The sequence below is a fragment of the Odocoileus virginianus genome, chromosome 33 (genome assembly GCF_023699985.2).
Source record: "Odocoileus virginianus isolate 20LAN1187 ecotype Illinois chromosome 33, Ovbor_1.2, whole genome shotgun sequence".
NCBI lineage: Eukaryota > Metazoa > Chordata > Mammalia > Artiodactyla > Cervidae > Odocoileus > Odocoileus virginianus.
The window spans coordinates 28,885,987-28,899,958 of NC_069706.1; the positions used below are offsets into that span (position 1 = coordinate 28,885,987).

At 48.6% G+C, this 13,972-nt stretch overlaps 1 protein-coding gene across 6 annotated transcripts in view; it reads right to left on the minus strand.

The window, feature by feature from the left end:
* The window catches only part of AUTS2 (activator of transcription and developmental regulator AUTS2), a 1,185,004-nt gene that overhangs the window by 319,490 nt on the left and 851,542 nt on the right, over positions 1-13,972 (minus strand). The gene's annotated exons all lie outside the window — the stretch shown is intronic.

The following is a 13,972-nucleotide window of genomic DNA, read 5'->3' on the forward strand; positions in this document are numbered from 1 at the left end:
CTTCCCAGGTGGTCTAGTGGTAAAGGATCCGCCTGCCAATGCAAGAGATGCGAGTTTGATCCCTGGGTCAGGAACATCTCCTGGAGTAGGAAATGGCAACCCGCTTCAGTATTCTTGCCTGGAGCATCCCATGGGCAGAGAAGCCTGGCGGGTTACAAGTCCACGGGGTTCCAAAGAGTCGAACATGACTAAGAGAGAAAGCACAAACAAAATGAAGCTAATAAGAACTTGTTCAGGTCCCACAGCCCACGCAAGAAGTAGATAACTGTTTACCGTTATTTTCCATCAGTTGCCAAACCTTGCTTATTTGAGATCCAAAATGAACTGAATCCCTTTTCTTCTCTCAACCCCCACAACTGCTGAGTTGGAATCACCACCGTCTCCCACCTGGACCTTAGGGAGTCTCATTGCTTCTGCATCTGCTCCACCTCCCAGAGTCCACTGTCTACATAGCAGCCACAGTCAGCTTGTTGAAGGTCAAGTCCGATCTTCTCTGCCTTGTTTTCAAACGCTACTGTGACTTCCAGCTGATCTTTTCAACGTCAGTTTAGTGTCACTGCCTCCCACTCATTTTTAAAATCAATACATCTTGAGGACTTCCCTGGTGGTCCGGAGGTCAAGACACTGTGCAGAGGGCATGGGTTTCATCCCGGGTTGCGGAACTATCGTGCGGTGTGGCATGGCCAAATTAAAAAATAAATAAATAAAAATAATATCAATACATCTTATTTAACAGATTTCTAGGTATTGAACTGTGAAAAGAAATTACTCATTTTAATTCATAGGTAGATGAAATAGCTACAAGATTAATCATGTATTTGTCCACAAAGAAATCTTAACCAATGCAAAAGAGTAGTGATATTTAAAGGCTGTATTTCACACTAAATTTTAAGGGAGCGACCATGTCCATTTTGCTTGTAGCTGTGTTCCTGGAGCGTACTTTATGACCCAGCACACAGTAGGTTTTGATCAGCATGTGTCAATGGAAAGAATAAATGACTGTACAAATAACAGCTGTGACTGATAGCAAAGTTGCTTTTCATATAGAAGATACTGAATTTCACGACTACAATGTTCAGAACCCTAACATGTTGACAGGCGAGACTGGAAGTGCTACATAATTAACATCGTCATCTCACATTAATCACCAGGCACCAAAAATGTCTTCCTCCCCTTGATATAACAACTTCTCCCATAGCAGCTGGTGCCACAGTTTATCCAAGAGGGCTTCATTTTGCTCAGCATCCCTGGGGAACCTCACTTTCCCAGAAAGGATGAGTTACATTGCCGGTTAAGGTCCTAAAGCTAGTGCCGGTCAAGAAACCCAAATTCCATTTTTTTTTTTTGCCATCAAACACATAGAGGCAGTTACCTGTTTTCTCCATTCTTTTCCAGGTTTGAAAGATAGAATGAGCACATTGCCGGCACCTTCTACCTCCTTCCTACCTCTTGTCCAAGGCCGGTCTTCGCTGTGCTGCCCTGACCTCTGCCCCCACCCCCAGTCTGTCTTCTCCACAAGCAGCCTTCTCACAAGTCCTCCTCCCACCTTCCTTGTACCAGGATGTGCAAATGTCTAGCTGTGGCTCACCAGTCTCCTTCAGGTTGACCAGCACACCTGCTCAGCCCCCTCTAAGCTTTGCCCTTCTGTGAACAGTCTTGGTGGTGAACCTGATCCCTTCCCCTGGTTTACAGCAAGACCTAGTAGAGTGCTCCAGGGTGTGATGGCTGAGTGTCTGCTGCAGGTGGGCCCACTAGTCCCCAGGTAGCTCCTTCCTTGTGACAGCACAGTCCACTGGTCCCTCCAAGTAAATTACCACCAACTATCATCAACCCAGTGGCTCAAAGAGGCCAGGTGATAAAGCACAGAGAAAGCGAAGACTATCTGAAGAACTCTACCTCTCTTGACTTGTCCCCAGCTTCTTTCAGCCAATGTGAAGTTATTTTCTACACCCTGTTGCCCATTATGGGCTATCTGTACCTGCAGCCTGAACTCTCAGTGGCAAAGAAGTTTTGTCCGCAAGTGATAGGTTTCAGGCAGTTGTCAGCAGCCTGAGGAGGCACCCTTGGGATATAGTCCTTCCTGATGCCCCCAAATCATGTCAATACAAACATCATCAGGGAACAGAACCATTCTACAGATGCCTTCTCTCAGCAGGGAAAGGCAAAAGGCCTTTTCTTCTTGTTGTCTTTTTCACCTTAAAGACCAAGGACCAAACTGGGGTTGGGCACAAGAAAGTGGCTGAAGAAAGCCTCATTCAATCTCTAAAAGTCAGCAGAAATAGGCTGCGTGGTAAATTTTCTTGATTTTTCCTGCTTTTTTTTTTTTAATGGGAAGCAAAATAAGCTAAGGGGTTCCCCTGGTGACTCAGTGGTGAAGAATCCACCTGCCAATGCAGGAGACTTGGGCTTGATCCCTGGGTCAGGAAGATCCCCTGGAGGCGGGCACAGAACCTACCGCAGTGTTCTGGCCTTGGAAATCCCACGGACCAGAGCCTGGAGGGCTTCAGTCCATGGGGTCACAAAATAGTCGGACATGACTTAGTGACTGAAAGCAATAGAAGAAGCTAAGAATACTATAAATGCAAAGAAAGCTGTTGGCATGAGGAAGGCAGAGGAGATAGTGATAATGAAGAAGGCATTAAGCCCAAGTGCTGAAATGGGGTAAACGGTCCTTCCCCTGCACTGGGAACCTGCCTACAGACAGGAAGACATGTCAGGGTGACCTCAACGCACGTTCTTCCCCTTGGCATTCAAGAAGGGTATTAACCTAGACCTGCTTAATCTGGCCAACCTCATATTCCAGTGACCCAGAAGCTCACTCTTCCTCCAAAACTGTGCTGTTGACCATTCCACCTGCTGGGAGCATTTTTTCCGAGCACCTTCCAAGACAAACTCATCCTTTAACCACCATTCTTTGTCATTGCCTCTCACCAGGTCTCTTGAGTCCATTGGATGCTGACAACATTGGGTGATGCGAGCCTCTAGCAGACCAACTGTGCTTGCTGTGAAACACTGGGCAAGTTATCTGAACTTCCTGTGACTCAGTGACCTTCCTTTCCAATGGGGATAAAAAAACAAAGCCTACTGTACTGTGTCATTGCAGAGATTAAGGGAGCTGATATATGCTTCGCATACAGTGACTGTCCTACAAACGCCACTCCATTCAGTTCATCACACAGTATAGCATCTGCTCCTATGCTGTTCTGAACCACTCTGCAACAGATTCAAATATGTCCTCAACCTGCCTGGAAGCTCTTCGAGGATACACGTCATGCCTAAAACCTACCTGAAATACGTCAAAGCGATAGGGGTTCAGAGACTCCCAGAAAAGCTACATTTCTGAGTATCTACTCTAAGTTAAGTACTGCAATAGATGCTGCTGAAACAAGATGGAAGACAGGGAGGCCTGGCGTGCTGCGATTCATGGGGTCGCAGAGAGTCAGACACGACTGAGCGACTGAACTGAACTGAAGATTCTTATCATTTTGTTTTAATAGTTTTAGTTGTACTTCCTAATTTGCACCGTACATATCCTTAAAATTCTGGCTTTTAAGCAGGAAGGCCTGGCGTGCTGCAATTCATGGGGTTGCAAAGAGTTGGACACGACTGAGCGACTGAACTGAACTGAACTGTAAGTTAAGCACTGCAATAGATGCTATAGAAACAAGATGGAAGAGGTGGTGGGGAGCTCACTTGGTGGGGGCTATATGAGGAGACACGTCTTTTCTAAATTAACAGCTGCCCCCTCTGCGACCCCATGGACTGCAGCCAGGCTCCTCCGTCCATGGGGTCCTCCGGGCAAGGATACTGGAGTGGGCTGCCATCCTCTCCTCCAGGATCCCCATCTCCTATGTCTCCTACACTGACAGGCAGATTCTTACCACTGAGTCACCTGCGAAGCTTCCCCTCTCCACCTTCTTGTGACTGCTCTGAAATCCTTCGGGAGGACGCTGGTGGCATGCCTGCATTTGTACTGAGTAGAGCTACAATTTGTTGAACATTTTGTTTTTATTAAAAATTAATAGCTGCTTTTGACCCATATGGATTAATTTTACTTTCTCTAAAGTATCTCCTTAATTGACAAACTACCATTAGGTGAAAGAACCAATCACACCAGCACACAACTCCCTCCCTCCCTCCCTCTGCCAGTCTTCATCCCCCTTCCTCTCTCTCCATGTTGTCCTGCCCGAGTGTCTTAACAGACTATTTCCATACCAGCACCATGAGATCAACTACTCAGGGAACACACCAGAACAAAGGTGGGAGGGGTTCTTGATGTTGATGCAAGGCCACCCTGAATCTACTACAGGGCAGTGAAGGGAGGCTTGCAAGACAAGAAATTCACTTTCAGGAGCTCAGAAGATTGACACGTGCAGTTCTTGTCAATTAACAGGCCTTCTGGGCTTATCAGCCATCAGAGGCTGCTCAATGTGCTGCTTTATCACAGTTTGGCAAAAATCCTTGATAAACTCCCAGAAAGTGCTGACAAGGTTATTCTAATAACCAGCTGGACAAAGTCCATTCACTGTTCATTGCAACATGTGCTCTGTGGCCGTAGCAAGGGGGCGTGAAACTTCCTCTTCTGCTAAAGGGAGGTTTTGGTGGGAATACTGAACTGTAACAAAGTGCTGTGACCAGGTCCCCTAGGATAAACACCCTGCCCTCTGCTGGGGTTTTCTCCAGGCTTCTATATCCTTCTGGGTGAACATTTCTCTCCCCTCGCTTCCTAAGACTCTGCCAAAGCAAGGGAATAGGAACACTGTGTCTTTATTGGGGCTAGAGAGTTTCAAGAAGCCTCCACTAGGGATGGATCCAAAAGAACTCTCTGCCCTGAAACAGGAGACGTTTGTACCTAAACCCTTCTTTCATGTGGAGCACTACAGACTTCACAGCTTTCCAGCGGGAGAGTCTGAAACCAACCAAACTTGTCAATTTCAAGTCTTGGAGTAGGCAGGTGGAGAAGAAAAGTGACGAATGACTGATTTTGTTTCCCTCAGCCAATTTTTTTTTTTAATGGCACAATCCAACAATGACTAACTCTCTCACATTCACATTCATTAAAAAGATGTACCCTGACACAGGGATGGTACACAGAAACACAGGAAACTGCATTTTTCAAAAATAGGAAAGTCTTTGAGAAATGATCTACTCACTTTCTCCTACATCTTATTATGACAAATTTCAAATTCAGAAAAGTAGAAAGAATCTTACAGAGAACACTTATATATCCAAAACAATATTTTATTGCTAATGTTTCATTATATTTATTTTATTTTGTAACCTATCCCATCTAGCCAGCCTGTTATTTATCTATCATTCCAACTCCTTCTTAATTGCTTTTTAAAAAAACTACCTTTTAAAAAAAGCTATTTGAAGCACACTTTTCTCTAAACTCTTCTGAGAAAGGCAAATCTATGAAATGAATAAAAATCAAGCTATTCTGTTGCCATATGATTTAGCAATTACATGCCTGGGCATATATCTGGAGAAAACCATAATGTGAAAAGATACATTTACCTCAGTGTTCTTTGAGCAAACTCTAGGAGATAGTGGAGGACAGAAGATCCTGGCGTGCTGCAGTCTGTGGGTTCACCAAGAGTTGGACATGATTTAGCAACTCAAGAACACCACCACCCCAAAGTTGACAGCAGCACTGTTACCGACAGTCAAGATATGCAAGCAACCTAAATATCTATCAATAGATGAGTGGATTAAGAAGATGGGGCACAAATACACAATGGAGTACTGTGCTGTGCTGGGCTCAGCCGCTCGGTCATGTCCGACTCTGGGGCCCCATGGATTGTAGCCTCCAGGCTCCTCTGTCCATGGGGGTTTTCTAGGCAAGGATACTGGAGTGGGTTGCCACGCTGTCCTCCAGGAGGATCTTCCCAACCCAGGGACCAGACCCAGGTCTGCTGCATTGTAGGCGATTCTTCGCCAACTGAGCCACCATGGAAGCCGGATGGAATACTACCCATCCATAAAAAAGAATAAAACAATGCCATCTGCAGCAACATGGATGACCTAGAGATGATCATACTAAGTGAACTAAGTCAAACAGAGAAAGACAATACTGTATGTTATCACTTAAATGTGGAATCTAAAATTTGATACAGACGAACTTACTTATAAAACAGAAACAGACCCACAGACATAGAAGACAAACTTATGGTTACCAAAGAGGAATGGGAGAGAGGGATAAATGAGGAGTTGGGATCAACAGATATATGCTACTATATATAAAACCAACAACAAGGTCCTACTGTATAGCACAGGGAACCATATTCAGTATCTTGCAATAAACCATGATGTAAAAATATATATATATATATAATATATGGTGGTTTAGTTGCTAAGTAGAGTCTGACTCTTGTTACCCCACAGACTATAGCCTGCCAGACTCCTCTGTCCATGGGATTTCCCAGGCAAGAATACTGGAGTGGGTAGCTGATCTCCTCTCCAGGGGATCTTCCCCACCCAGGGATCAAATCCAGGTCTCCCACATTGCAGGAGGATGCATTACCAGCTGAGCCACCAGGAAAGCCCCTTATATATGTGTGTGTGTGTATACATGTGTGTATATATATGTGTGTGTGTATACATGTATGTATATATGTGTGTGTATATGTGTGTGTGTATACGTGTGTGTGTGTGTGTGTATAAGGGGCTTTCCTGGTGGTTCAGCTGGTGAAGAATCCGCCTGTAATGCAGGAGACCCGCGTTGGATCGCTGAGCGGGGAAGATCCCCTGGAGAAGGAACGGCTGGTACTCTGGCCAGGAGAATCCCATGGACTGGAGAGTCTATGGGGTGGCAAAGAGACTGAGCAACTTTCAGTGTGTGTGTGTGTGTGTGTGTGTGTAAAACTGACAGCTATATACCAGAAACTAATACAACCTTGTAAATCAACTATACTTCAATTAAAAAATAAAATAAAATTTAAAGAAAAGCAACGATTGTGAAATGTAAAAAAAAAAAAAAAACCAAGCTACTGTGGTTAAAGCAGGGTCAGGCCCCTGATATCCTGACAACCCATGCTCACTCCCACCTGCTCCTTTGGATCCAGGGATGACTGAGTAAAATCCCAGATAACTCCTCACCTGGCAAATGGGCCACTGAGCCCCAAGAAAGGTGTGACCTTATCTGACTATTCCCTTGCTTTGTGTCCTTGGGTCAGTGATCACAATACATTTCAATGCTCTTAGTTATAAAGAGGAGATAATAATGACACAAAGCATGGTAAGATTAGCAGCAAATTCCTGGCACATAGTAAGTTAATGCTCTGCAAACTATAGTGGTCCCTACAATCATTATTAGTATTATTAATGTTATCATGACCACCACAACATCTTGGAGAGAATGAAGAACAGCCTCCAACAGGATGAGCAGGAGAGAGGAAAATGGTGGGAGCCTGGGGCGGGGGTGCAGACAATTCCACCTTGGAGCATATACTCAGCCTGGAATGATTTAGTCAAGTTCACAGCAGTATGTCACTGAGAAGAATCTCTGTGTCTTCTGCGTCCCAAAGGGTTATTTTAAAGATGAAAAGGGAGAATAATTATAAACATTCTGGAAGCACATTTCTGCAGCAATTCAGGTGTTCCTATCGTTATTAGTAGCAATGTTGTTCCAGAAACTGAGAAGTCATACCACCCCCGAGCCACTTGAGAACAAGGTTTCCCTCTTCCTGCCTTGACACAAACCACTGGGGACGGCTCTTTCGACCGTCATCTACTGCCATCGTCCCCCAAAGAGAAGCCCATCATCTGGTTTATCCACCAAACCAAATCAAACCTCTAAACTAATCCAGTGGGTTTCCAAGGGCCTTTCTGCCCTGACACCAAACGTCTCCTGAGATCTATCCGTCACCACTTACCTGCTTCCTTTCCCGAGCGTGAGGTTCACTAGTTGCCAGATGCACCCATCTCTCCATTTCTCCCACGCTCGCGGATCATTCTAGAGTCTGTGCCTTGGCGGAGCAGAGAAATATAGGACTGGTCGGGCACTAAGGAGGCCTGGAGCCCATGTCCCTCCACGTCTGCTTGTACCATAAGACTGCGGCGTGGCCACGCCGAGCTCACTTCACAGACAAGGAAATGGGGGCAGAGACAAACCCGCTACGCTTGGGCTTCTGGTGAGTAAGCGCTTCTGACTGTGCTTCAGAAAAAGCTAAGGCAGTCTCCCTGCTCAGGCTGGTTATCTCTCAGGCTATGGTTCTGCTGCCACTGCTTCCAGGAAGCCCTCCTCACTTCTCCCGTCCCTCCGTGGACCTCCTGCAGCACTGCACAGACGCCTGGGCAGCTTGAGAGAAGACTGGGCAACACGGAAAATGGGTGGGTTTCAGAGCTGGGCAGCCCTGCCTCTACTCCTGATTTTGAGTCTGACTGGTCAGGGGTCAATTCTCTCATGTGCATCTCACGTGGCTGATCTAACAAGCTAACCCCTGCAGGCGAGCAGACTATCTGCTCCATGGGGTGGAGTGGGAGGTGCCTGTTAAGTGTTGGTCTCTCTCCCCACACCCCTCCCTTCAGAGTTTTTAATCTACCTCTCCTGAAGACTCGACTCCTGGCCATGAAACAGCGAGGGCACACTGCAGGCAGGGCCCGGCGGTGCCGCGGGGACCAGGTGAGCCTCTGGCCCTGCTGTCTTTAGCAGACCCCTTGTCTTACTGAAACTTAGCCTGGTGAACCTCCCCCACAGACCTGGAGGGAGCTCCCAGGGCCACGTTCCGGTACCGGGCCCATCACCTGTGAGCTGTGGAGGAGCCTGGGGCGCTGCGTTTTTGCAGATAATCAAGTCCAGGTGATTAGACTCTGTGTGCTGCAAAGCAAACAGTGCCTTGTCTGTGCTCAGGTTCAGGTTACCCGGTGGGACGGCGCCCAGAAAGTAACTGAGAACACCGGTCAAAATGCCTTCTCTGTGCACAGCCCAGCTGGGGTTTTCAAAGAGCTGGGGCTTGTTCCGAGGCTGGACTCACACAGCCTAGCTACTGTCCTGGTGACCTGGGTACACGAATGTCCACTTGCGGGCTGGGAGCTCTGCAGAGACATAATGCGCAGTTTGCAGGGCGGTCTCCCTGCTCTAGGATCTCAACGCCCTCCATCTCTCCTGGATCGTCCAACAGTGGGGAGCTACCTTGCACCTCAATGTCATGAAGGATTAGCAGCCATCATTCTCCCATCACTAACAGTCATGCAGGGACAAAACTGTCCTCTCAAAATCTCAGAAGGGAAAGGGGAAAAAAGCCACATGACTGGTGACTTAAAACGTGGGATTTGTCACACAAGTTTATACACAAGGGGAGGAGAATGGCACTTGTCCTTCCTCCCTTTCGGGTTTAAATGGAAGCCAGTCTTAACTCCGCCTCCTTGGGGGAGACCACTCCATCCAGCTAATGAAGAGAGCCCCTAGTCGCCCAGTGTGGACAGTCAGTTGTCCACTTCAAGCCTGTGTTGGGGGCGACTGCAGGGTGACAGGCAGGCGCACCTGTCCGGTCTCCCCCTGCATGCATCAGGGCAGCCACCCCCAGATCTCTAAGATGTCCTCTGTGCAGAGAGGGACAGTGCTGAGCTTCCTCCCATCAGTGGGCCACACGAGTCAGATGCAGGCGCACTGTCAGGAAGCTACACAACTGGTTCTGGGGGGACACAGCGGAGCAGGAAACCCCAGCACCCATCCAGCAAGGCGGTGGCTTGCTCACCACTGGGTTTATTCCTACAGTACAGTCCCCGAGAAGAAATTCCTGAAAAGGAGCAAAGAAGTAAATTTCCACCAACTGCCTGGCCACCTCAACAACGCCTGAGGAGGGAGGTGGATAGACGCCTCCCCTTCCCTTCACCCTAAAAACAGCTACTTCCTGTTTAAGGAGCTGAAGAGAAGAGCAATTCACCTACCCACAAAGGCCGGCCACTTGGCAACCCGCCAAGAATCTAAAAGAAACCTTGAATTTCGAAAACATAATAGACAAGGGAGTCAGCTTAAGAAAAGATTTCATCTATCATCTGACAAGAGGCTGGGGGTCATGGAGGAGGGTATTCTTCATCCTGGAAAGACCATGCTAAAAATCTCAAAAATGCGCAGAAGGAGTGGGGGCTGGTGGTGGGGGCTGGGCTAAGAAGACATTCTGAGCGTGGAACAGAGGCTGCTGTTTCAAGGAGGCTTCTCATTTCTTCTGACGGCCTGACACAGACGTGTGGTAGAGAGGTTCAGCAGCGTGAGCAGGTTAAGTCACGTGAGGCAGAGGAAATCACTGCCCTGCGAACTGAAGGGCTGCCGCGGGCGCCCGGGGCCTGGGACCCCACAGGAGGGCAGGGCTCGGTGAGCCTGGGCTCCAGGGCGTGTGTTCACGGGCAGCGGCCCTCCACAGGACAGCTGAGGCGCTCTTCGGACTTGTCCGGGCTCAGTCCTTCCTCGGCTCCTCTCGGTCTCTCAGAAACGTGAGGAGTGTGGCCTGAGGTCCCTGGGAAACCGAGAGGCCGGCACGGTGAGGCTACGGGTGCTCCCGGTCGGGGTCTCTGCTCCCCACCGCCTCTGAGACCTGGGATGCAACAGAAAGGGCCGCTCCCTACAGAGACACTGATGATTCTGAAGGGCTTTTTAATCATCGGAGAAAGATCAAACAGAGGTCAGGAAGACCTGCATTGTACATATCTAATGGGAATCTGAGTCTGCTAAAATCACGCACCTGCATCTCTGTAAGTGACACATGAGACAGACCAGCCAGCGTGTCACCCATCACGGCAGATCTACCCATGGTCTGGTCCACCCATTGCAGGTAAAACTAGGTATCCAGACACCTCTTCCTCACCAGAACAGAAGCGACTCTCAGCTCACTGTGTGTTAACTGTGCCAAGATGCGGACCTGGAGGTCAGAGCTGCTTCTGTGTGGTTCTGTGATTGGGCTCCCCAGTCCTGTGCTCAGAGCTGCCACTCCTCAGGCAGAAAGGCCACCCCTCCAAGCTCTGGGGAGCACGTGCTGAGGTGGGGAAACAAAGCAAAGACAAATACTCATTGCCATGACTTCCTGACACTAAGGTGGTAACTACTAAGCACCACATGTGGACATGGCACTTCCTCCCACTTAATAAGACTGAGCCGTCAGATGAGGAAAACGACCCATTTTACAGATGAGGAAACAGGTGCAAGTCACATGGCTGGGAGGCCAGACCCAGGCCTTCAGCTGTTGCAGTTTGCAGCCCACAGTGCCCACTATAAAGGGAAACACGGCTCTCTCCTCACCCCAAACAGCTCTGCTCACCCCCGACCCCACTCCTTTCTGGATGAGTCATTTGAAGAAAGCTGGGGATGTCAACAAACAGGCATGACGTAACAGCTGCCCGGGAGCCGACTTCTGCAGTGGCACCCGCCAGGCCTCCTGGGCAGCCTTCTCCCCCAGGGTGGGCTGCAGGGGGACAGGGCTGCACAGTGGGGCTGCAGGGCTCTAAGCGTCTCACGCTGCAGGCTCCCAGGGCCCCCAGCCGATGTGCGCAGCCAGGTGAAACCAGGGTCAAAACAGACACCCACGGCAGCTGCAGCCTGGAGGAGAGGTCAAGAGCGCGGTCGAAGCTAAGGCAGAGGGCTTGGCTGTGTGGGCGTCTCTGGCTGGGAGTGTTCCAGGCCTGGGGCTGGAGACCAGCCTCTGGAAGCATCGCTGTCCTGCCTTCCCCGCAGGAGGGGTCTGCCCAACCCCCTGCTCCTTGCCAGGGTAGCAGTTCCTGCCTCTTTGCCCAGTTCTCCCATCTTCTCTCTGTGGTTTACAAATCCGGCTGCTGCTGGTGTCTCTGAGCACTTTATAGAAAGTGGGCAATGCTTTCCAACATTATGGGAAATTAATTAATGGTCAATGACAATAGAATTTCTCCCAAATTACACATGACACTTGCATTAAAAGCAAACATGTTCATCTGGATAGATGTTATCACAGGGAGCATCATAAGAATTTACAACGATTTGTCAAGGATAAGAAGTACACTTCCTTTAACTAAGAGTTCTCTTTAACCAAAATAAGAATAAAAGCCTTTAGGAGTAGTTGTTAATTAAAATAACAATTTGGCCATGGGCTATGTAAATCTTCGGTAAGGACGGACTTGGTGGCAAGTGGTTGGTGGGGACACCAAAGCTGAGGCAAGTGAGCCAGGCTGGCTGCGGGCTTTATGGGGATGTACAGACGTCATGGTTTTGCGGAAGTGCTCATGACTTGTTTGCATGTCTTAACTCATCCTTCCAACACCCCAGGGAGGCAGGTATCAGGCCAGCTTGAAATCTAAGGCTGCTGGAGTTGAGAGTGTGTGAGGAGAGTGACAAAGCTGTCACCAGATGTAGGTTTTCCTGACCCCAAGCTCATGGTTCTTTCCTAGAAACTTGTGTCTCTGCTGGGCTTACTGTGTGTGCATCAGAAGCCTTGAGCACCCTTCTGGAAATACAGAAGGTTCCTGCACTCCACCTGGGAACTCTGGCATCACAGTCTCCAGACGGTCAGTGTTCCGCCCCCTCTCTCCCGCCACTGCACAGGGCACCAGGGGTGACCGTGGTGCAGTCAGGTGGGGGCCCTCCCTCCACACTCATGTTCCTTTCTGGCCACCTGCCCAGGTGTTAGATTTCGTCATCTGCTCTGCAGGCCGCCACCCTGGGCGTAAGTCTGATCAGACGAAAGAGCTGGGACTGGCCCAGGTGCTAAGAACATCTCTGCTCCTCCTCTCTGGTTCTTGGCATTACCACCCACACATCCAGGATCAAGACCACTGGGGATGGGTTGGCCAGGCCACCGCGAGCATGAGTGCAAACCAAGTGCAAATTCAGGAGCTTCCCCTCGCCCCATAGTCCAGATGTGACAGGAACTTTCTAGTGCCCAGAACTCCCCTGATACTCTCCACTTGCTTCTGGAATTACACTCAGGGATGTAGTGAAAGCAGTGCCAACATCACACCAAAGGCGCCCTGCCTTCCTGGTCAAAATTGAAGATAAACAAATGACAACAACCAGCGCACGGAACAAGTCTGAGCGTGCGTGGTGGGCGTGGCTGAGAAGGGAATGTGTCTCAACACGGGCTCCAACTGCCTAAACCTGATGGAAGCTGGGAGGTGCCAGTGGGCGCCACTTAACACGGACAGCAGTAACACCAACTATCATGTCAGTAAGTCCCGTAAACACATTTCACCTCTTCACCACAGCCTTGCCTACCAAGGAACTCTTCCACTGAGGCTCTAGAGAGCTTCAGTGACTTTTAAGTCACACCAGCAGTCAGTTATGAATGCTAGGCCTTCTGAGTGTCAACCTTAAGCTCACTTTCCTCATCAGTAGATCCCAGAGATGGGTGGAGAGTTAGAAACTCGACAACCATGGTCATTTACTGTTTGACTGAGCCAAGAAGGTTTAAACAGAGAAATTAAGATGGTGTGAACTTAACAGAACTAGAGGGTAGACACTCATTCAGATTTTGCAATCTGACCACATCAGAAGGTTTGGACACCCACACCCTCTGTGGCTGTCGCTGTTTTGTGCTTACCAAGAAGCTATTTCTCCCACTCCTCTCTTGCTAACAGAACTCTTAAGGCAGCAGAATGCCCAGGGACTGTCATGCTGAATCAGGGAAATCCAGGTCCTTTTTCCAGATTTCTGTTTTTCCCTTTGTCCCTGGACTGGACTGTTTCAGCCACAGAGACGTAAAAGGCCCCTGATCGCCTGCTTCCTTCCTGCCTGCCTTGTATATGTTCTGCAAGGACCCATGAATGCTGCCTTGTAAGAAAAAGGTCTTTACGTGAACCCCAATGTTCACTGCAGCATTATTTACAATAGCTAGGACATGGAAGCAACCTAGGTGTTCATCGGCAGACGAAGAGATAAGGAATTGCAGTACATATATACAATGAAACATTACTCAGCTATAAAAAAAGAACACATTTGAGTCAGTTCTAATGAGGTAGATGAACCTGGAGCCTATTACACAGAGTGGAGTAAGTCAGAAAGAGAAAGACA